Source organism: Mus musculus, chromosome 18 (assembly GCF_000001635.26).
Source record: "Mus musculus strain C57BL/6J chromosome 18, GRCm38.p6 C57BL/6J".
Classification (NCBI taxonomy): Eukaryota; Metazoa; Chordata; class Mammalia; order Rodentia; family Muridae; genus Mus; species Mus musculus.
The window spans coordinates 83,357,901-83,381,325 of record NC_000084.6 but is presented as its reverse complement, the minus strand read 5'-3'; the positions used below and the strand labels follow the sequence as shown (position 1 = coordinate 83,381,325).

Below are 23,425 nucleotides of genomic sequence, written 5' to 3'. Positions count from 1 at the left end.
AATTCACAGCCGACAGTTTGGAAGCAATTAGTATGCAGATGGGAAGTTCAATAATATAACTAAGAACCAGAACCATGATTAGCCTTCATTCTGCAGACCAGCAGATTTCCAAGATGAGCTACACAATGTGGTAATTTATTGACTGTTGAAAATCTGCAGGAAATATCTACCTTAATCTCATCTGGGCATGTGATATCTGAATCTTTCATGGGAAATCTAAATAACTATTATAAAACCAGATCAACAGGCATCAACTATGCTATATTCACAACAGGCTCAAGTAGCTATGGGCTTCTAAAATATCTTCTACTTTCTGGTCAGACACAGTTTTATTCTAATACATTAATTATATTATCATTTTTAATAATAAAATCTTAATTATCATATCAATACCCTAATAATGACAATTTAGGAAGGGCTGTAGAATAGACTCTTGCTTAACAAAACCATTTTAACTTTAAACAGATCCTCATGGTTCAACTTTAAGTAGATATACATGAGTTACAATTTGTGAATGAATTCTCTCACTACCCAGGAAAATATTTTAAAATAAAACTAGCCTTTTCATGACTGATTTCACAGAGCCCACCTTCCATGTCCCTTCACTGTCCCCTGCTTCTGATCTTTTTGTGACAGGAGGGTTCACACAATCACCTTGAGCCATGAGAGTTCCCCTGAGCTGTGCATGTCACACCCTGGAGGGCGGTGAGGAGAGTTGCTCTTCACTTCTCTCTCTTCCCCCTTTTTCAGATTATCTGTAAGAGTAAAGAATGACACGGATCTCACCGATGAACTGTGGAACCGAGACAGATGTCAGGGAGACGCCAAAGTCAACCAAATTCAGTAGAGGTGAGAATAACGATGTGCCCAGGCCCATCCAAATACTACAGCAGGCCATTAGCCAGAGAAAGGGGTGTGAAGGTTGAGCATACTGAACACTTCATTATTTAGATATAGAGCAGATTTTGCAAGGCAGTTAGGATCCAGGATCTTCATCTTACTCTAAGAAACCCCCAGCAGTTAACTCCATGTTTAAGCTAAAATGCCTCAGTCAACAAACGCAGATTTTAGAATTTTAGAGTCACACTAAAGAGAGCTAAGAACAAGTTTATTTGCAGATTTTTGTTAACACAAATTCACAAATTCACTTGCAATTCTGTCAAACTGATGCCCATTTTCATGAGGACACTGAGTTAGGTGGCTTTGTCCAGCACAATCGCATCAGCTTACAATGCATGCGACACTCCCCTACCAGTGAGAAAAATCAGACAGCACAGGCTAGGTCTACCATGAAGACATGGCAGCTGAAGCAGTCAGTTCACGCCAGAAGGAGCCCTGAGAGCAGCCTGTTCACACCCTGGCAGGCTAGGAAGCAGAGAGCACCAGACAAAACCCAAAACAGAAGTCACATGGAAGGTTCCCCTCCACCAACCCAGTCAGCCAACTAGGTCACAGCCCCAGAGATTTTACCACTTCCTAAAACTACCACCATCTGGAGATCAAGTGTTCAAACCTGTGAGCCTGTGGGGGACATTCCTGTTCCAACCACAGCACTTGGGGATGACTTTCCCAATGGTCGGAGTGAAGCCTGTGAAGTATGTAATGTCTCCTTCCCTGGATACTGAGCTCTGGGACAGAGATTGTTTGGGGGGAAAGTTGAAGGTTCTCTCTTACTCCTCATTGGAGAGCTGACAATAGCTAATCTGCTTATAGTTTCCTTGTCTTTGAAGGTAGACAAACCAAAAGTCTCCGTTGGAAAACTTTTTGTGCAGATTATCCAGTCATTGCGATTATGGATGGTGGTCTAACTTGGTTCTCATGCAAAATGCCAATTGCATGTCCAGGAACATAGTGCTGTGGAAAGTTTGTTCAGCCTGGACACATGCAGAGTCTCACCCCTGAGGAGGCTTCTCCTGATAATTTCTCTCAGCAGTGGGGACCATCTTGCTAAACTCTGATACTATATGCAGACCTCGCACAAGCAGTGTGCTAAGGCCAGGCTAATGGCAGCTGGGTTTTTACTCCCTTTCTAAGATGTAACGCCATCTTAGTCTTTGTTTCTTTGTTCCCATTTTTTCAAATCCATACTAAATCATGGTGTGGGGTCGCCCTTCACAGTACCAAGTCATACAAGGGAATATCTTAGGATCTTAATGAGAAGCAAAGCGATTGGTGAAATCTAACATCTCTTTCTGAATGATTGTCCTCCAAATGTTGGTTTTGCTTTGGAAAACGCATATGTTGGAAACCCAGTGTCTGAGAATCCTGGTACAATACTGCAGCCATTCCCTGCAAAGAACAGCTCTGCCAGCAAGTTCTGCGTGTTTCTGAAAACTGTTGAATGGACTCTCTTGGAGGGGAAGTGTGCTCATCAGCATTTCAGTACACAGATTTACAAGTAGAAAATATTCTACTTAGTCCACACTGAGGTTCAATGTCCAAAGCCCTCCACCAGAGCAGGAAGAACGCACCATGGTTGCTGGGACGGCAGCCTATATCACCTATCTGACCCCTTATGATCAACGTGAAATCTCTCCACTTGGAATCCTGCCTACTAAAAGATGCTGGTGCACTTAAGACAGCAAATCCTATTGTGGATAGAAGATGGGTGATTGTGATGGTTTGTATATGATTAGGCAGGGAGTAGCACTATTAGGAGGTGTGGCCTTGTTGAAGTAGGTGTGGCACTGTGGGTGTGGGCTTTAAGACCCTCATCCTAGCTACCTGAAAGTCAGTATTCTGCTAGCAGCCTTCAGATGAAGATGTAGAACTCTCAGCTCCTCCTGCACCATGCCTGTCTGGATGCTGTCCTGCTCCCGCCTTGAATGATACAGGATAGAACCAGTTAAATGTTGTCCTTATAAGAGTTGCCTTGGTCATGGTATCTGTTCACAGCAGTAAAACCCTGATGAAGACAGTGATACAAATTCCTTATCTTCTACAAGCAAACTGAGGCAAAGGAGGCAAAGGACAACAAAATAACCATTGTTTGTTCAAGAGGAGGTGGCCTGGGACTGTGCTGGCAACCTCATAGCACAGGTTCACACTGGCTGAGCCTGTGGCCCACCAGCAACTGCCACTCTCTTTGTATGCTGTTTATTAATTTGTCTGGATTTTTTAGACAAAGCCTCACTCTGAAGCTCACGTTGGCTTTAAATCACTATGTAACCAAGCTGGGTTTGAACTCACAGTAATCCTTCTGCCTCTGCCTCCTGAATGCTGGGACTGCATGCATGAGCTTCAGTGCATATACCAAGTATGTTCATTTGTAATTTCTTTGTTAGTCTTATAAAGAAGAGCGATTATCCTCCACTTGATGATAACCGAGGCAAAGAATAGAAGTAGCTTTTTCAAAGTTGGTCAGTTCAAAGGAAGGCCAGTCATGAATGAAAGTGGTAGGATAGAGAGTAGTGGTGGCTTCATGGAGAGGATTATGTATTGATTGGTATACAGTGGTGTAAGATGACGTCTCCTTTTTCCATAGGTCAGTAATGGGAGAACTGCGGTGCTTCATGAGGGACAGTCACTAGAAGACACAGCAGCTGGGTTCCCAAGTGAGTGATGCCAAAGAGAAATAAGCAGCCACCAGCCACCCCCCTCTATGACGCAGCCAGTGAGTCACGTAGGAGCATTGCGTTAAAAAGCTCACGTTGTGTTCATTGGAAGTGATTTGCCAAGTCCAGAGGGGAGTTAGGCTTTACCTTTGGAAAGGAAGAATGTCAACAATTTTGTAGGTATATATTAAACATACTACAGGGAGCAAGCATGAGCAAGGACGGAAGTCACCTTCAGGAGACTGTGTGTGGCAGGGGTGGCTGGAGTGTGGAAGGGGAAATGGAAGTCACCGCAGAAAGCGCAGAGGCCATCAGAGTGGTCAAACCCTGTGCTCTGGGTTGAATGCCAAGCTTGGGAGAATGTAACACATTTCCACAGAGATTTTAATATGGGAGATAATACACTTGAGACAATTACATGATAAATATAATCTAGTAGCTTCAACTGGCCTGTGATAGATGGCAGGGTGTTCTCGTAATAATGTCAACAATACAGACTTCAGACTAGTTTGGGAGAGACTGGAGAAAGCTTTCTTTTGCTGTCTCTAATTCTGTGTTAGCATGGTTCTCCAGACCAACTGTGGGCAAGCTTTCTTTCAAGCTAGGTAACAATTGTATTCAGCTTCCTGAGCCATGGGGCCTCATCTAAGTGACTTGATTCCCATGCTGTTGAAATCCAGAACAAGCACTGAGAAAGGTGTGGACTGCATTTGGGCCTCCTGAAGGAGTTTGCCCAACCTCCCTCTAAGCTTCTGCATAACTGAGCAGGAAGCCCTCCTTGGTCACAGAGTCAGGATGGTTCCGCAGGTCCCCATGGAGCATTTGATAAGAAAGCACAAATAAAGGATGGGTTTGGTAAAACAAGAGAAACAAACCTTGAGTGGAAAGGGCCAATCAGAGACTATCCCCTCACGCCCCAGAGGTGTGCTGGACTATGGGAGAGGCCCAGATTCAGAGACATTAGTCTCAAGTCCCTACACTTATAGACAGAGGCCTTGAGAGTTAGCATTTATGTAAGAGAAAGTTATTGTCAATAAAATCTGAAACAAAAGGGGCAGCAGTAGAAACGCTTAACGTTGCAAGGGAGATAACGGGAGGCTGACATGTGCCCGCAGGTGAACATTTGTCTGGAAAGTGCAAGGCCCTGTGGTGGGACCTCAGAAACACACATGTACACACACACATACATATACACACACAGACATAGACACACAAACACACACACACACACATACAACTTCAAGAAAGATGGCGCAGCATAGTGATTCATGTGCATGAGAGACTTTAGCCACATGCAAAAGAAACATCAGTATTTCCCAGCCGTCATTTTAAGCATTTCAGGAAACCATTTACCACTACTACTTCAAAGTCATGGAGTTCAAGTCAGAGCAGGAACTACATGGAATTCACAGGTCTTTATCCCAGGCAACATAAGTCTTTGGGGGTTGTTTGTTTGCTTGCTTGTTTAAGATCTTTCTTTAATTTCAAAATGTCCAAAATGAGCCAGGCATGGAAGCACAGGCCTACAATCCCAGCTAGGCTGAAGCACAAGGGTTGTGAGTTTGAGGCAAGCTCAGGATACAGAGCGGGTTCAAGGCTGGTGTACGCAACCTGAAGAAATGTCTCAAAATAAAAAGGCAGAAGAGAGCTGGCCACGTCGATCCATGGTGGAATACTAGCCTAGCATCTATAAAACCCTGTGGTCAAACTTCAGCTATAAATAAAGTCTGGACCAGAATTAAGAGCCATGATAAGCATATAACATTCTGTAACATTTGAAATTGACATGGATGGTCACAAATATGTACATATTGATAAATGTTGATATGTATTTATATGTGAGTAGATACATATATTTGGCATTCTATGCATACTTATTTAAAACCTATGTATATGTGTCTGGTGTAAATTGTCAACATAGTTAGTGATTGGGATAAAATGGTACACTCATCAGAAACTTTGAAATGCAATTATTTTAAATTCCATGTCTGTAAAATTAAAGCATACTTGTAAATATGTGTGGGAGTCTCCATGCAAGCATACTAAAAGAAAACAGAAAGTTCTGAAAAATACATTCATAGGGTTCAAATGTACATTCTTTAATTTTTGTTTTTAGCCTCACTCTGGTTTAGATAACCTTATGTTTTATTAAGAACAAATATTTTTAAAAGTCAAATGTAAATTTATCCTGTGATCTTGGAAATGAGAATTTCACCTAAGATTCAACTGCGCTGGAAACTTTCTGTGTCCATGAGGACAACTCAGTGCAGGATAGAAGAGAACACACATCTGTCCAGATGGCCTGGTGCCATCCAGACTGCTGGTCCTGTCTTCATATTCAACAAGAAGCTGGGGCTCATAGAGTCTAGTCTGCCATGGCTTCCCTCAAAGTCATCCTCCTGAGGTAGCAGGGGAACAGGCTATCTCACAGCAGCATCCCAAGGTCTCAAGAGAAGGAGCTATCCCCACAGCAGAGGAAAAGCAGAGGAGACACATGCTCTGGGTTTCTGGGGCTCCCTGTCAGCTTCATCTACTTGTAGGGACTTGTGCTTAGAAGCAGTGATGTAATGACTGTGACCTCTGTTCATGTCCTAAATAAACTCTTTCCATCGTGAGATGAATACCTTCATCCAGGGCCATGATGAATGGCCCAGAGGCCAGAAACACAAATCAAATGGGACAGGAAAATGAGTGTTAGGGATGGAAGGGTGCTCAGTGGGTGAGAACACTCTCTTTGCAGCCACGAGGAACTGGGTTTGGATCTCAGCACCCAAGTACAAATGTCCTGGCATGCTTGTGAGTAAGCCAAGTGCTGGTTGTGGTGGTGGTAGGGTGAAAACAGGAGATTTGCTGAAGCATAGCTCGAGATTCAGTGAGTGACCCTAACTCAAGAGAATAAAGTGGAGAATGAAAGATCAGACTCGTGCATGTGCACACACACACACACACACACACACACACACACACACAGCACACACACAGACACACACACACTCACACTGAAGAATCTGAAGGAGAGCTCAGGTGACTGCCTGCCTGGCTCTTTCTAAGCTGGCTGCTGCCTCTCCAGAGGGCAAGGGCTCTCAGGGAACATCTCCCAACCCTCTTGGGGACACTGAGTACTGAATGAAATCACCAATTCACACATCTTTAACTTCTAAAATATTTACTTCTAAATTTAAGAGATGATAAGACATGAGGACATTTAATTCTCCACGAGTTTATCCCCTTGAAACCTGAAGTACTATTAAAAGATTGTTTACCTCAGACTATAGAAATATTGATAATAGAATTATATTTTTAAGTATCTTTGTCTTAAATTGTCAGAGGGAAAACGCTGTTTTGTATATTTGGCTTATTTCCTTGAGAACTTTCTGACATAAGAAACCATGTCATGTTGTGTCTTAGGTGTCAAAGGTCAACTTGACCCATTGGTGTGCTTGCCAGGACTCCTGCTGCGCTACAAACAGGTGGTAAAAGGCTTGATACCCAGGATATCCAGCAATTTTAATGCTAAGTGGCTTTGCACTGGAGAAATGCCCAGGGGTCATGTCTAACACAGCCACTTGCTAATGACTGATGGGAGATCGATAGGCACAGAATGGGGAAGCGCTTTGTCACCGGGATGCTCGGATGCTCGTGTGCCGTCAGCCTGGACATGAACACCAAGCCTACGGCTTTGTTCCATTTTGGAACGGAGGCTCCGGGCTGGGGGCAGTGGCCGGACACTGCCTGCAAGGATAAAATACCTAGGATGCCCTCCGCCCCCATAGCTGCTCATGAGCTCCGAAGCAGCAAAGACAAGCAGTTATCCTTTTCTACTTAACTACTGAATCATTGTTTGAGAGCTCCATACATGTATATAATGTGTTTTGATCGAATCCACCCCGTTCCATCACCAACAATCCTTCATGTATCCCTCCGCCACCCCGTTCCCCATCGAAAGCCCTTCCTGTATCCCTCCGCCATCCCTCTTTCCCTCCCATCTTCATGGCTTCTGTCTTTTTAAACCCACTGAGACCACTTGATGCTCTCTGTATATTCGGGGAGAGGACCCTCTATGGAGCACCTCAGGACCTGTGTCCTTGCAGAAAACGGACTCTGCCCAACAGCCGTCACTTGACAATAACTCTTCAGATAGGAGCTCTCCTGACAACCTCCCCCCTAAGTGTTGGGACTTTAGTTTGATCCGACACAGGTCCCAGGCATACTGCTACAAATGCCACAAATTCACATGAAACAACCACTCTGAGGTATCCAGAAAACAGTTCTGTTTTAGTATCCACTGTAGTGTTCTTACAATCTTTCCAGTCCCTCTCCCATGAAGATTGTTAAGACGTTGATGTCATATGTAGGGCTGAGCACCTGGAACAGTTGTAATCTTTATGTTAATAGCCATCTGCAGCAAATAGAAGCGTCTCTAATAAAGGGGTGTGAGATGTCCTAATCTGTGGATATAGTACAGTCTTTAGGGGTCAGTTTAATACTATATCTATTTGGCAAAATAATAGTAGTAGTAGACGCTTTTGTAGGCCTGTCACCAAACTAGCCACAGGATCTCCATCTTATTATTGGTGACAGGCGTGAGTTCCATCTTGGGGAGTGGTCCTTAATACCAATCCATAAAAGATTAGCTACTCCCATAACACTAACGCCACTATTGTACCGGTAGGCATATCTTGTCAGGCCAGTTGTTGCTGTAACTAGCAGGGTTCACAGCTGCATGAGATTATTGGTGAGTTTTGTCCTCCGATATTGTGGCATCTGTGTGGATGCTGGAGATCCAAATGCAGGGCCTCGGACTTGCGGAACAAGCGCTTGGCAGAGCTTTCACCCCGCTCCAACTCACTGTTTTAACTGCCAAGGAGTTCCCTCTGATCACACTTATATAGTTCCCAGCAATCACCGGACCCCAAGACATTCTCATTCCTTTCTCAAGAAGATATTTTAACAGGCTGTTCTAGTGCAAACTTGTAGCCTGTCCCCAGAATCATGGACTCCAGAGGCTTCTGGATGGCACCTCATGGGTGCACAGAAACCCCAGGGGATTCAGCGGACCTGGCCTGTTGCTTAAGTCTAGAGTCTAGGTACAGTCTGGTCCCTGCTATGGCAAATGCAGCAGCTCCGGGTCACATGATTTCTGGTTTCCAAGCCCCGCCCAGCAACTTCCTTCATTCTCTTCTCTCCATCTGGAAATCATCGAGTCCTCCCGTTACCTGGGGCACTGGCCTCTCTTAATTATCTGTTTTGCTTCCAACTTTCTAGTCTCTGATTTGTTAAGCCATGCCCATAATAAATCACTAGATGAGGACTGTGTCTTGATCTTAAGTGAGCATAAATTCCTTATGTACAGCAAGTAGGTCCATAGTAACATAGGATAATATTTGTTCACCCAGAAGGGGAGAGAAATTAGTAGTTTTTGATGATTATTATTTGTGCATGTGTGTGTACGATGTGTCTTTGTATGTATGTGGGTGAGAGAGAGAGAGAGAGAGAGAGAAGACGGAGGGGGAGACAGAGAGAGAGAATACATGTATATGGAGGTCAGTGGACACCTTGGGTCTGACCTTGCCTTCTATGTTCTTAGAGACAGGTTAGCAGGAAATTCTCCTGTCTTCAGCTCCCACCTTGGGGCGGGAGTGAGAGGAGTAGACACCTGGACACCTAGAACTGTGTCTAGTGTTACATGGGTTCTGATGTGCACTCCCACACTTATTCGGCAAGCACTGTGCCCACTGAGCCCTTTCTCTAACCCTAGAGATCAGCCCTCTTGATCAAAACTCCCCCACAGCCACGTGAGGAGCTGTGTTACAAGAGGGATACCCCAGGATGGAAACAGAAGGAACACAGGGCGCGCAAAGACCAGGATGTATGAAGTAGTGTGCATCAACAGGAGATGCTGTGCAGGTCTGAACCATAGAATGGGGGTTTGTTTTGCTTGTTTGTTTTTGTTTTGTTTCTTAAGATATAGAAAGTACAATCTTTAAAGAAGCAAAGATGGCATTTCATAAAACATGCAGAAGGCTAATTTCCCTTTTGCCCCATCCCTGAGTGTGGTCTATTCTGAGTGACCTGCTTCGCAAAAGCTGCGCAGCAGAAGAAATATGCCCACTAAGTAGAATGCTCAGACAAGCTCCACCTGGCCGTGTAGTCCAGCGCCACTTCCGTGGTAAGTGATGGTGATTGGCTTCCCCTAAGTAGGCTCTAACTCCTAAGGGTTTCAGAGCCTTCCTATCCAGTACCACCACCATGGAACGTAAGCGTAATGGACTGTAATGGCTGATCGTGGTTGTCCGTTGACACGTGCCTGGTAAGTGAAGAATTTCCTCCATCAGATGGGCCTGTGGTCATGTCTGTGAGGCATTTTCTTGATTGCTAATTGAGGTGGGAAGCTCTGCAGTGTGGAGAGTTCCATCCCTCAGCAGGAGGGCCTGGGATGTTTGAGAAAAGTGGCTGAACGCGCACGTGCGCCTAGAAGCAAGTCAGTAAGCGGTACTACTCCACAGTTTCTGCTTCGGTTCACACCTTGAGTTCCTGCCCTGATTTTCTTCCATCAGTGATGAATTGCTACCTGGAGGCTGCAACCACCAAGGGAAGCCTGAGAAACTATCACACCCAGGAGAAACCTACGGGCAGCTGAGGATCCCACAGGGCGGGGCACCCTGCCAGGGATCCGGAGCAGAGGACAGAGATCAAGAGAAAAACTTAGGAAAGATGAGCAGGTATGAGTTTGTTGCTGACATGAATGTGTGGTCAGGATATTGCAGAATGAGAGACACTGAAGTTAGTGTGCTTGTCAGGGCTCTCTAAAGAAACAGAACTGATAGAATGAAGACACACACAGACACACAGATACACACACAGATACACACACATTAAACGTACACATACATTCTATTTACACACACATTTTATACACATACATTCAACACACAGACACATATATTCTACACACACATTCTATGCACATACACATTCTATATACACATACATTCTACACATACACAAAGACACACACAGATACACACAGACACACAGAAACACACACATTCTACACACAGAGAGACACATGCACATATTCAATACACACACACTCTACATACACATACATTCTACACATACATAATTCTACACACACACACTGGCTTACAGACTGCAGTCTGGATAGTCCAACAATGGCCTTGTCAGGAATGGTAGTTATTCAGTGTGTGAGGTTGAGGGAAGATGAATCCCAGCAGCCCCTGTTCAGTGCTGAAGTCCTGAGGGAGTCCTGGAGAGCTGATGGTCTTAGGTCCACAGTGGAATCCTGGAGAAGCTGTCTCTAACAGCAAAGAGATACCTCAGCCGTGGGGTAGACAAACTTGCCAGGGAGGGTGAGGGCGACCAGGCAAAAAGAAAAGTTCCCCCAAAGAAAAGTTCCCCCAAAGAAAAGTTCCCCCAAAGAAAAGTTCCCCCAAAGAAAAGTTCCCCCAAAGAAAAGTTCCCCCAAAGAAAAGTTCCCCCAAAGAAAAGTTCCCCCAAAGAAAAGTTCCCCCAAAGAAAAGTTCCCCCAAAGAAAAGTTCCCCCAAAGAAAAGTTGTTCCCCCAAAGAAAACCCCCAAAGAAAAGTTCCCCCAAAGAAAAGTTCCCCCTTTGGTGTTCTTTGGTGTGAACTGCCACCAAAACGTGTAACCCACGTCTTTCTTCTTCTTCTTCTTCAAAAAAAAAAATCTGCTTAAGAAAATCCCTCACAAGAGTGCCAGGCCGTTTGGGTTTTAGTTGGTTCCAGATGTAGGTAAGTTGACAACCAAGATTAGTCATCACCGGAAGGCAAGGACACTGCGCTACCTTCAAAGCCTTCCTGTCACTCTGGAACTCCCCCAACAACTTAATTATTTTATTTAAAAAAAATGTTACATAAAGTATATTCTGATCACATTCTTTTCCGTCTGGTTGCATCCCAGACTGTTCCTATCTTCCTGCCTGTCCAACGTGACATCTCTCTGTCTCTCTGTGTCTTTTGTTTAAAAAAGGCCCATAATACAAAAACAAAACTATGATCTGAATAAACACAAAACTAAAAAGACCAAAATTTAAAAAAAAAATCACACATGTATCACACACTCACACACATACACACTCACACTCACACTAAAAGTCATGGAGTCTATTTTGTGTACATTCTTCAGTTCCAACTCCTCCAAAGTAAGTCACGCCCTTCCCTCAACATGCAGGGAATTTCACCGAACTGAGGATTCAGAGGGGAGGAGAGAGAGAGAGAGAGAGAGAGAGAGAGAGAGAGAGAGAGAGAGAGAGAGAGAGAGAGAGAGAGAGAACACTTTCCTTAAACTTCTACATTCATGGCAAGAAAATAAATCCACCAAATGTAATTAGTTCTGAAGAATAACAGGAACCGGAGTAATTTTTACGTGTCTTGTTAAGTATTACTTTCTGCCATAGGCAAGGGCCCTCTCACCAAATGTGAGTAGTATGCCTTTAAAAGCCACACCTGGGCTCCTAAACTACAACCAGAGACAAGTAGTAGGTTTTCAGATAGGAGGAGAGGCACTTGACCCTTCCACCTTGTCATTCCCACACGTTCCAGCAGCTTCCTACCTACCCACTAGACAAGAGAGGGAGGGGATTCTAGAACATTCAGAACAGTTAAAGACGACACTAGCCCAGAGTGTAAGGAGCCTGATCTCAGAGACATGACCGTCCTGTGTCACTTGGCTTGCCCTGGCTGTAGAAGTAATCTCAGAAGTGAAAGATAGACTTCTACCAAAGGACAGAGGGACCTGTCCTGGTTGAGTGCTAGGACAAGGTATCTTGGTAGCAGGAGTGTGTGAGAAAGATGCTCAGCCTCCTGCTGAATGGAAGGCAAAATGAGAGAAGCAGGGACAGGTGTCCCTGTCACATCCCCAGTGTCTCTCTAAGGAGATCCCATCTCTAAAGTTTCCAGAACTTCTCAGTCAACTGCAAGTAGCTGTAGATTCACGTGTGGGGCAGAAGATCACCCTAGAGCCACAATAGCCCGCTCCTAGCGATGACACATCTGGATCCAGAGGGTCCATTAATGAGTTCTTAAAAGTGCACACTTTCTAGTTAAGGCCCAAAGTCTCCTTTCTGACCCCTGGTTCAAAAGAGTGATGTTTAGCAAGGACACTCCTGCCTGGAAGATGCAGAGAGAAGCTGCCTGCTCTGTGCTCATTTAGCACTGTGGGCCTTCTAGGCTTTAAGTAATAACTCTCTCTCTCTCTCTCTCTCTCTCTCTCTCTCTCTCTCCTCTGTGTGTGTGTTTATGTATATATGTGTGTGCACGCGCTCTGTGTGTGTGCGCGCACACACACATGTGGTTATAAAAATTAAATATAGGAACCATATTTTGTGAGTACATTTTTTTAATAAAAAAAAAGAGGGAGTTGCACAGCTTGGAATAAATACTGGAGGAAGGGAAGGGCTCTGCGCAAATCAATCTGCTGCTTTTATACACTCCCAAATTATACTCATAAAGAAGGAGCCTGCAGCGGCTCTGTCAGTCATGATAAGGCGATCAGTCTGAGATTTATTATGAGGCTCCTTTCATGTACTCAGTGGAAAGCATCCCACAGGTGTGTTTATATTACCGGAGATAGATGGAGATTAATTGTGTGCCCAGGCGCTGAAACACATTGACATCTTTTCTGAGATTTAAGTTGTGTTGGGTCTAATGATTTTTTTTTAAGGACTGTCCAGAATACACACAAGGAGAAGGGATACAGGATCCTCAGGGCCTGAAAGAAAAGGGCAAGCACACTGTCCTTTACCCTTGAGAAACAGAAGTCACTTTTCTGCCTCCTGCTCCCCAGGAGGGCAGAACACAGGTCCTAGAGGGGGAGAGAGTGTCCCGAGACCTCTTTGTGTTCCTCTTCCCAATCCTATGTAACATACCTGCGTCTAAGCTGTATTTCAGGAAAAGCCTACATCGTTAATGTTGAACAGCAACTTCAAGAAAGTTGGGCAAGAATGCTTTCATCTTTACTCCTGCTGCAGCAGGACCTGTAGCCAGAGGAAGAGGCTCTGCTTTCATATGTGTTCCTGCATGATGTCTTTAAACATGACAGACACAGGCAACAGGGTTAGTTTACAGCCTACAGGACTTTGGTTTTGTTGTTGTTTTTATTGTTGTTTTGTTTTTTTGTTGTTGTTGGTTTTTGCTTTTGTTTTTGTTTTTGTCAGGGAGAGGCTTTGTGATTTCGGAGAATTTAGGCTACACTATTAGCAATACAGAGCTTGCTTTTCTCTTCTCTGTACCTAAAACCTCTACTAAGAAGCAGCGACTAAAAGGGAAAGCTGGTTTTGGCTCAGTCTGAGGGTAATGTCCATCGCTGTTTGGAAAGCAAGTCAGCAGAGGGGACTGCTCTCCTGTGGGAAGGCGAGGAACATGCTTAGCTGCCTTGCTCTCTTTTCTTTATATTTGGTCCATCGCCCGAGTCTGTTCGGATGATGGTGCCAATATTCAAGGTGTTTCTTCCTTCATCAGCTAAACTTCTCGAAATGTTCTCACAAGCACTAACGAGTATGTCTCCTAGGGACTGGATCTAGCCAAGTTGGTGATACAATGAACCCCGCCTCTCCCACCACAGCCCTAGCAAGGAGGCCCACGGGAAAGTTGTGTGATGGGGGAGGAGTTTTACTGACCTCCAGTTTCAGTGGTCAGATGCAGAAAGTCTCTTCTCAGGGGCCAGGTATTAAGTCCTCAGAGAGCAGTGTGTATCTCCTTCAAGAGAGCAGAGACGTGGGGAGCCTTGCAGTCCTCGGTGCGCACATCATGGTTCCTGTTCTTTCATCGGGTGGCCCTGTGCCTCGTGGGGCACATAGCAACCCATGTGCTTTGCAGGCTCCTATGGCCTCGCAGCCCTGCAAAGACAATGCACACAACAGGACCCCTAACAGTTGGTGTCCACCCCTCACAAAGCACACCGAAGGCTGTACAAACAGAAAGGGGCCATGGAGGTCACGAGCTGTCCTCCTACTTCGAATAGTGAACTCAGCCATTCAAATGGGAAAGATGAACACCAAATCTAAGACACCAAATCCCTATCTGTTCATGATGCCCACCTGAGTTAGGAGGAAGACCAGAAGGACAGCAGTCATTTGGTACCAGGAGGTGTCCACATAGAAGGAAACACAGTTATGCTAAACATGGCTAACAAGATACCATCCCTTCCTTCGAGGCTGCACTCTGATACAGCTTGCCCAATACCTTCATATGTAGGCCACCGTGAGGGACTTTTGTCCTCTCCAGCAGATTCTTGCTCACTGATACAGTTTTACTCACAAACGGAAAGCACTGCTTATTTAAAATAACACATGTCCTTGTCGCTTCAAAAAAAGTAACTTTTGGTTTAAAAGTAGATAAGTAATTTCTCCCCTAAAAGGTTGCATTGTAACTCAGAGCTGGATACTTTGAAAATGAGAAGCAGGGGCTAATGGATGGCTCTGTGGGTAAGACTGCTTACTGTTCAAGCCTGAGAACCTCCTACAAAACTGGGGTGGCTGCACATGCCTGCAGGGGGCCAGGGGGTGCCTGAGGGACAGATGCAGAGATTCACCAGGGCTAGCTGGCCCAGACAACTTAGTCAAAACGTGATGGATTCCAGGTTCAGTGTGAGAGTCTTGCGGTAACAGGAATGACAGAGGAGGACACTGAACACGCTCTCCTGTGGTCCCACACATACCAACCACACACACCAATCAGAAGCAGCATTCTCTAAGCTGCATGCAGCCTCAACCCCAGCAGATGAATGTGATTGTTTGAAGGCCCCACCTTCTCTTGTTGATAGACAGAAGGAAGGTGGAAGGATTATAGCCCAGCTCCACAAAGTCATTTTTTAAGAGTTAGAACCGCGACCGAAAGAGTTAAAACACTGTCAGCTATCTGCATGTGGGATATGATGCGTGCCTGCGTCTCTCCCCTTTAGAAACGATTTGTTTATGCGTACATAGTGTTTGCTTCTTCACTTTATGACAGATATTGACTCTAATAGGCAGAGTAGTACCCTGAACTTACAGGGACACAAACCAGCCAATCACACACCCCAAATTTTCAAAAAGAATCAAACACGGGTCTCACTACATTTTATTGCTAGTGATAATGTCAGTCTGTCAGCATGCATGTAAGCATGACACTCTGCTGTCTTATCTCACATTTTAAGATTTCTTTTTTTTTTGTAACTGTTTTAAGATAGCACATAACTTATTGCTAGCTTTTACATCAAGCAGACACTCTAAATGTTATCTGGGAGGAGGAGCCCTCATTGCACATTTTGGAATTTCTGTGGCTTGCTTATTATCGAAATGCATGACCCATGTTATTTAATTGGTCCTCGTGTCCCTGCACGCACCTGCCTTTCCCAGCAGAAGTTGAAACCCAGGGAAATTCTTACCCCAGTTTGTCACCCTGACATGATCGTTCCCTAATAATCTTCATTAATTTCCTTATTTTTCTTAATCAAACCTGTTTTAAAACTATTTGACATCTTTTTCAAGTGAGAAACAAAGTTGAAACTGTAGCAAGTAGTGACTAATTGGTTAATATCTGTATCATCACTCTACTGTTTCTATGACATCACACTAATGGGAACCAAATCCCAAGACCTCACTTTAGATACGGAATAGAAAGGTCCCATTGATCCTTCTCCTCCTCTTCCTCCCAAAGAGGTGTGATCTCCCTCAAGGGTTGTACAGAGAAGCAGATACTTCCAAGTCAAGCCAGGTTCTGAGATTTGAAACTGCCGTCAGCTGCCCCAAGCCACAAGATTTGTGATGGAGTACGAATTCCAGGAATGCCCTCGGGCTGAGTGGAACGCCCTGTGCCTCCTAGGTACATATCCAGATCTTCTTTCTCAGTTATCCTGGGGCCTCAGGTATATTTATTTAGGAGGGATGGAGAAATAAGAAAACCCTTTGGGCTTGATGGGGATTCTGATGCAGACCACACAAAGACAGGAGGACCTCCAGCCCAGAGCCAGTGGATAGAGAGTGGTTGCCAGGGCCAACCCTGGTGCTCTGTAATAGACAGTGGGAAGGTGCCCAAGCTTTCTCAGGGCCCACTGGTCTCTAGAGTAATCTCTGTGGAGGCATCTCCAGGTGCTGATCCAGACGCTGCCGTCCACTCAAGCAGCCTCAGAACACGCTTGCTTCTCTTACTACTGCAGGGGGATGGGTTGTAAGAGGTTTTAATCTTTAAGTATTCCCTTAGCATTCAAACTCAGCATCTACCATTTTAGGGACAAGATAGAAACTTTAGGAACACATTTATCCTTTCTCGCTTATTTCTTCCACGGGAAATAGTTACATCCCAATTGACAGTGGTAGAGAGGATAACTTAGCAAACCATGAGTCAGTCAGGCCAGCACAGATGTGCTTGCACCTTCCTGTCAGCCAAATTCCCATGCGTAAAGCAGGATCTAGTCTATAGTGTTATGGGCGTCTCTCAGTTCTGGTCTCCTTGAAAAGTAGAATTCAGGCATGTAACACAGACACTACAAGCAGTTAATATACCAGAGCAACACATTCCAATGAGAGGTTGGAATGGTTTGTCCTCAAGAGGCCATCACCCAGTGGGTTCTGCCTTGTGGAGTCACATGCCTTATGAATATTTATGAAGTGGGTGGTATATTCATGGAGCAAAATTTCTCTCTCCCAAAATATGGTGGACCAGATCTCCCTTTAGGGCATTTCTTCCCACAATCCTCTAGAAAAGCTGATAAAGGCAGGGGACGAAACCACAATGCAAATGTCCTGAAGATACACTTCCTTCACCAACTGTCGTGTGGGCGTGTGTTCCTAGGCTTCTGATACGAGGGAAACAACCAAACTACAGTTAACCACAGGGTCGTTCTGACCCTCAGGAGATAGCTTTCCTCAAGGTTTCCTCACATGTGGTCCCTTCTTGAGTCTGCTCAAGTCCCCTTGCTTGCCACCACAACTATTTCAGTTAATACACGTTATTATTGTTTAACTGGGAGTTTACATTGAAGGCTGGGGCTAGACTCCATCATCATGATGCCTGGGCAAGTCTGTGGAGGGGAGGGAATAGGAGGAGAAGCGTCTCACGGGCCTCTCCTCTCCTCACCTCTGCTCCTGTCTGTCTTCTCCATAACGGTAGGCATGAGCTGAAAGATGAACAGCTGAGGGAGTGAGGTCCATTCTTCCAAACTCCACAAGTTCACAGAAGCACTGTCTGCCGAAGGGCGTGGATATGGGTCAGGCTGAAAGGAAAAAGAAAGTGAACTGAGAAATGGTGTCGCTGGCTTTACTGGTGTAAGATAATGAATGCATCAATAAGGAGGGACCCGGTGACCCTGTGAGTCCCGGGAATTGACCTCTAGAACACACACTGCCCTTGTGAAGTCTCCATGCAGCAGGACCCACATTGTGTCAAGGAAGGCACTGGGGCCGGTCGCATAACAAAGAATCACCTCACAGCACTCTGGTGACTGCTGACTGACTGCCACACTTCCTGTCTTCCTAAATGGACTTCTTCATCAAAGCAGGCAATCAGAAAAGGCCTCATAAAAAGACTCGCAGTGCCCTTAGCAAGCCGGCCCCACTTTCAGTCAGCTCAATTATTCAAGAGGGGGTAAGTCGCCTCTTCCTCGAATTGACCTTTCCACCAGGAACCCTGTTTAATTTTTTAATTGTCTTTAAAATGACTGTAATTTTACAAAATGAGCTGTGATTTCCGGATAAAAGCTCTAAGCCAGATCTAAAGCAAAATAACAACTTCAAATATTTACTGTTCTGTCACTGAACGGTTAAAATCTATTTGGATTTGTTTCCTTCCACTGTAACTTAAGCTAAGAGGTGAAGCATCTGGGTTCTCTGGTCTGCAGGTCCAAGCCCAGACTGAGTGTCCCAGCCCACGGGCAGAGCACTTGACCTCTGAGTTTATAGGAAGAAAGGACAGGGATGACCTACCCCATGGCACTGGTGGGAGATTAGATAATCAATAATTGTTGAGCACTTTGAACATGTAAGGTGCCGAAGCCCTGCTGGGGAGTGACTAATGCTTCCCCAGAAATTAGAGCTAGCAAAGATAATCACTTTTGATCTAAGAAGGTGGAGAATAATCTAGAAAGACGCTCTTCTGTTAGATTCATTTAAATCATAAAGGGGAATATGCTTTGATCCTATTGTGGGATCTAACAATAGGAACTTTCCATTTTAGTTCAGCGAAGATGAACTCATAGAAACCCCTAGAAAGAAAGAGACAGAATTATTATTTAAGGATTTTCCCCCCCAAGTCTGAAATGGCCTGGGGAAAACTCCATTCTAAATCACGTGCCTTCTGTTGGGTTGGTCTAACATCACAAATATAAAAAAGTGACATTTCCACAAAAACAATATAAAAATCACTGTTGTTTTCTACCCTTTGAATATTCTGAAGTTGTTTTAGAAATCTTTGCATGAGCAGCTGTACTCCTGTTCTAAATATTTGGCAAGGCATTCCTCCTCATAATATATAAAAAGAACACTCAAATTTGAAAGTGCACAGACATAGGAAAAAGGCAAATCTATCGACAGTGAGACCGGGAGTCTAATTGTAGCCGACGGCACTCAAAGGAACGTTGGTCTAATCAGCTCACAGCCTCCAAAGCACGTTAAGGTTTTCGCTAACCTAATTAAGCATCGTATTCATCTACACCTCTTAGTGATGTGGGTGGGAAAATAAGTTTACATGGCCTTGCCCAAAAATAATGATGCTTGCAAGTTTTGGAATATTCTCTAAGAGAACACACTCGTTGGTCCTTATGCTAAGAACCGTGGAAAAACATCTAACTTCCTTCTCTAATTGGTGTTTTGTAAGATATATAAAACGGTCCTCAAATGGGGATTCACGGCATCATATTCTGAGCACAAAGAGTCCCTGTGTCTGAGTCTCTGCTGACATGGCTAATGTCAAAAAGTGTAACCCTGAGTGACCCTCACTGTGTCGAGCAGCCATGCCAGGGCTTCACAGAGCCGAACACGCATGCTGTGCTTCCGTCCATCAGCTGGGAGTCTTTCACAATTAGAGACGTTAATTCAGGTGTGATATGCTAAAGTGAACTGTGGCTATCACAAGCGTGTAAGAACCTAGTCTCCTAGCCCGCAGCAGCTTCCCACCTCCTCTGGCCAGCCCTGTGAGGTTTAGAAGAAAAGAAACCAATGATTGTAAGTCTCAGCATAGGCCAGGTGCCCAGCAGGAATTGTCTAACTTGATCGTAACCACAGTCGGATGAAGAGACGCGGACCAGGCTTTATGAATGAGAAACTCCAGATGTAGACGGTCCACATGTCCACACGGGCCCCCTTCTCCCCACCACACTTCCTGTTCCTCCCCATGCTGCCTCCTTTGTGGGAGCGACTTTTGGTTTTGTTTTAAATTATATCACAGTCATTAGAGTCCAAGACCCATGCAGCCACCTCCCATTCTCTGCCACTTTATTTACGTGAGATTAACCTCCGTGTCTGAATATGTTAAGTGGGCTATGATAGAAATAAATCATTCATACGTCTAAGTAATTTTATTATAGCATATTCTCACGATGACTCTAGTTTATTGAGTATTGTTAGTATCTTGCTGTATCTGGTTTACGAGTTGAGCTTTGCATCACAGGTATGCATGCATTAGGAAAACACAGTGCGCACACCTCTTGCTTTTTAAGGGGTCCCTGGTGGGGGGGAAAGGGTTTAGAACATGTCCTCTGTGAATACAGAGAACTGCCAGGTTGTCTCCACTTAGTATGGCATCACTCCATAACTTCAGCCTGGCCCAACAAAATGTGTTCTTTCCGTCTAAATTGGCTCCTTGTTGGCCAAATGAGAAAATACCCAGATAGCCAGCTCCAGTTTGAAACGTTGCCTTCACAGACAGGCAGTCTTTGCTTCTAATACATCCATGGCATCAGAAAGCAAAATATGCCTGATTTTGTCCTTTAGATATAAACTAATGACAGACCAATATCGAAAGTAAGCAATTGCCCGAAGTCCATTTCAACTCACAGTACCCAACATTTCTACTATAAAATAATAAAGTGTTCCTAGAAATATTAGAAGAAACAGCGTTATTTAATTACCATAAGGCCTCCCGGGACAGAAATAAAACATGATTTAGGTGAGTGAGCGGTGGGCATGAGGGCGGAGGGGGACGGAAAACAGATTATACAGATGAAACGTGAAATGCTGGTGGGAAAGATGGCAAATTGCAGAGGAGCCGGCATGATGATAGATGAAATGCAAAAAAAGTAAGGAAATTCCTAAAAAGGAGGAAGGAAGTACCACAGTGGTGGCTGATAGTATTGAAGTAGAAACAGTAGCCTAGACACTTCAGAGATACAATAACACTTCCCGCAGCCAACACGGAAAGAAGTCCAGGCTAATTCGTCTCACAGGACGGCACACTTCTCATTTGGATTTGCCCAGCAGCCGGTTTGGTTGTGAAGGGCAGTGTACCTTAGAGTGTGTTTTTGCCTCAGAGGTGCAGCAACATAATGACAGTCAGAAAGTCAAAAAGCTGTGACAGCCCAGGCTATTAGTGATAGCCTGGTTAACAATATCCTAAGACACATGCAAAACCAGCAAGGGAAGCTAGCTTACAAACTTAGTTTTCCCACGGGGATGTGGGATTTACAAATCAGAAAAACAGATTCCTTCAAGTCCATGGCAGAAGTGCATGCCAGAGACAGTGTAGGTCACGGGTCAAGTACGCTGCGGCTTGGCCCTGTCCTTTGGGCATGGCTCTCTGTAAAAGGGAGAGGTAGGTTTCTCCAGCTCACCATGCCCCAATCATAACTTTCTGGTATAACTGGGAAAGGGGCTCAAATTCACCACAGAAAGACTTCAATCAAGCTAGTACTTCAGCCATAACCCATTTTCTGATTAAAAATAAACTAGATATGTTTAACTTGAAATAATGTAAACACCTTTAATGAGCTAAAAATTTACAAAGGCTAAGTCTTGGATAATAATTTTAAGCGTTGAAAACAAAAGCCAATCAACCCATCCACCAGAGTGTGCTGCTAAGATCTCCTCAGAGTGGCTGAGGATGGTTAATTGTCCCCAAAGTTCTCCCCTGGGGGTTAGCTGTGCGGAAACCCACTGTCCAGTGCAGTTGTGATCCAGTGGTAGGGCAAAATGCTTAGCACAGGAACAGGGCAAAAGAAACCCTGCCTGGGAAAGGATTTCCCTGCCGGTAAGGCCAATCGCGGGGACCTGTCTCCCGCCTGCTGAACACCAGAGGTTTCCTGGGACTGCCCCAAATCGTTAGTGGCACAGACACTAGTGAACAGCACTACAGGATCCGCTTAGCTTAGTGAGGCTTCTGGAGCCTAGCAGGTACTCACTTTGGAAGACGGAGCTTATTTCAAGGGACAAAGATGGGCATCAACGTGGCAGCTAGGGAGGTACCACTGTTTAGACTCTGAACAGGGCAACCTGCACCCAGAATCTTTTCAGTGGGCAGAAGCACTGCTGAGAAGCAGGACTGGTAGTGCAGAGTACGCTGGACAGAGAGCATGCCAACTCCCACTCGGCTGGGCATCAATGCAACAGAAATACCAGCATCCAGGGAGTAAGACAGAGACGCCCAGGGATGGAAAGAGCAGGATTTGCAAGAAGAGGCATTACCTCTTAGATGTCAATTTTGTGAATTCCTGAATGCTCTGTATTGGCCTTGTCTGCCTTGGAAACCCGGGCCATTTTCTGCAGAGGGATTGAACATGCGCTGCCTGCTGCACAGGGATTGAGCATGCGCTGCCTGCTGTACAGGGATTGAGCATGCGCTGCCTGTTGTACAGGGATTGAGCATGCGCTGCCTGCTGCACAGGGATTGAGCATGCGCTGCCTGCTGCACAGGGATTGAGCATGCGCTGCCTGCTGCACAGGGATTGAGCATGCGCTGCCTGCTGCACAGGGATTGAGCATGCGCTGCCTGCTGCACAGGGATTGAGCATGCGCTGCCTGCTGCACAGGGATTGAGCATGCGCTGCCTGCTGCACAGGGATTGAGCATGCGCTGCCTGCTGCACAAGGGTTGAGCATGGGGTGCCTTCAGGGCGAGGAGGCAGGCAGTGGCCAACCCACCTCCTTTCTCTAACCTGGAACTGGGAACCCTGGCCTTCCCACCATCTGTCAATCCGGAATTGAGAACATCAGAGCACTTTCCTCTTCCTGCTGAGTCACCCCTGCTCACTCCTGAGCTTGCTTCAGGACTCCGCTCCTTGTCCACCTGAGTAGGGACAGTCCCATGGCTGCTCACAGGCAGCTGTGGTCACAGGGGCTGCTGCTCTTCTTTTTTGGTTAAGCTGAACACATTACTTTGATGCCTTAAGTTGTAGCAAAATGTTTTATCTTTTTGTATCAAGGCCAATAAAACTGAAAAAAAAGAAAATGAAGTCAGAGTGAAACATGAGCAATGGATCCAAAAGTGATCTCAGAGTTGCTAAGAGACAGCAGGGGAAGGAAGGGAGAGAGGGAGGGAGGGAGGGAGGGAGGGAGGGAGGAGAGAAGAGAAAGGAAGGAAGGAAGGAAGGAAGAAAGAAAGAAAGAAAGAAAGAAAGAAAGAAAGAAGGAAGAAATACAACAGAGAGGGACAATGTCTATACAGTCTCTGATTCAAAAAAAAAAAAAAATACCATACATAAAATTAACGAGTACACAACTCAATACTCACAAGTTCATGAACAAAATTTTAACTACCTGTTCAGCAAAATGACGATGGGAAAAAGATCATTTTCTTTTCCATCATATTTTTTTCAGATTATAATTTAATTACAACATTTCTCCCTTCTCCCAGGAACAAGATCTTTTACCAACTGATGAACAGTAACATATAACGACTTCATAGAACAAATACTTTAACCAAAA

At 45.0% G+C, this 23,425-nt stretch overlaps 2 long non-coding RNA genes across 7 annotated transcripts; one reads left to right on the top strand and one right to left on the bottom strand.

Annotated features, from left to right (window-relative positions):
- Positions 1-395: 395 nt before the first annotated feature.
- On the bottom strand, positions 396-22,315 carry Gm31265. 6 transcript variants are annotated; one of them, XR_386412.2, is made up of 5 exons: positions 22,188-22,315; positions 17,653-17,788; positions 14,214-14,432; positions 13,464-13,621; positions 12,917-13,306 (listed from the first exon to the last, which is right to left on the bottom strand). It is a non-coding gene; the product is annotated as a predicted gene, 31265 (long non-coding RNA). The 6 variants fall into 6 exon arrangements; XR_386411.2 differs by having other exon boundaries at positions 13,464-13,571; XR_386416.3 differs by lacking the exon at positions 22,188-22,315 and adding an exon at positions 21,905-22,138 and having other exon boundaries at positions 13,464-13,571.
- Positions 9,976-20,091, top strand: Gm31503. Its single transcript, XR_386418.4, has 3 exons — positions 9,976-10,276; positions 16,234-16,398; positions 17,686-20,091. It is a non-coding gene; the product is annotated as a predicted gene, 31503 (long non-coding RNA).
- Positions 22,316-23,425: the final 1,110 nt, after the last annotated feature.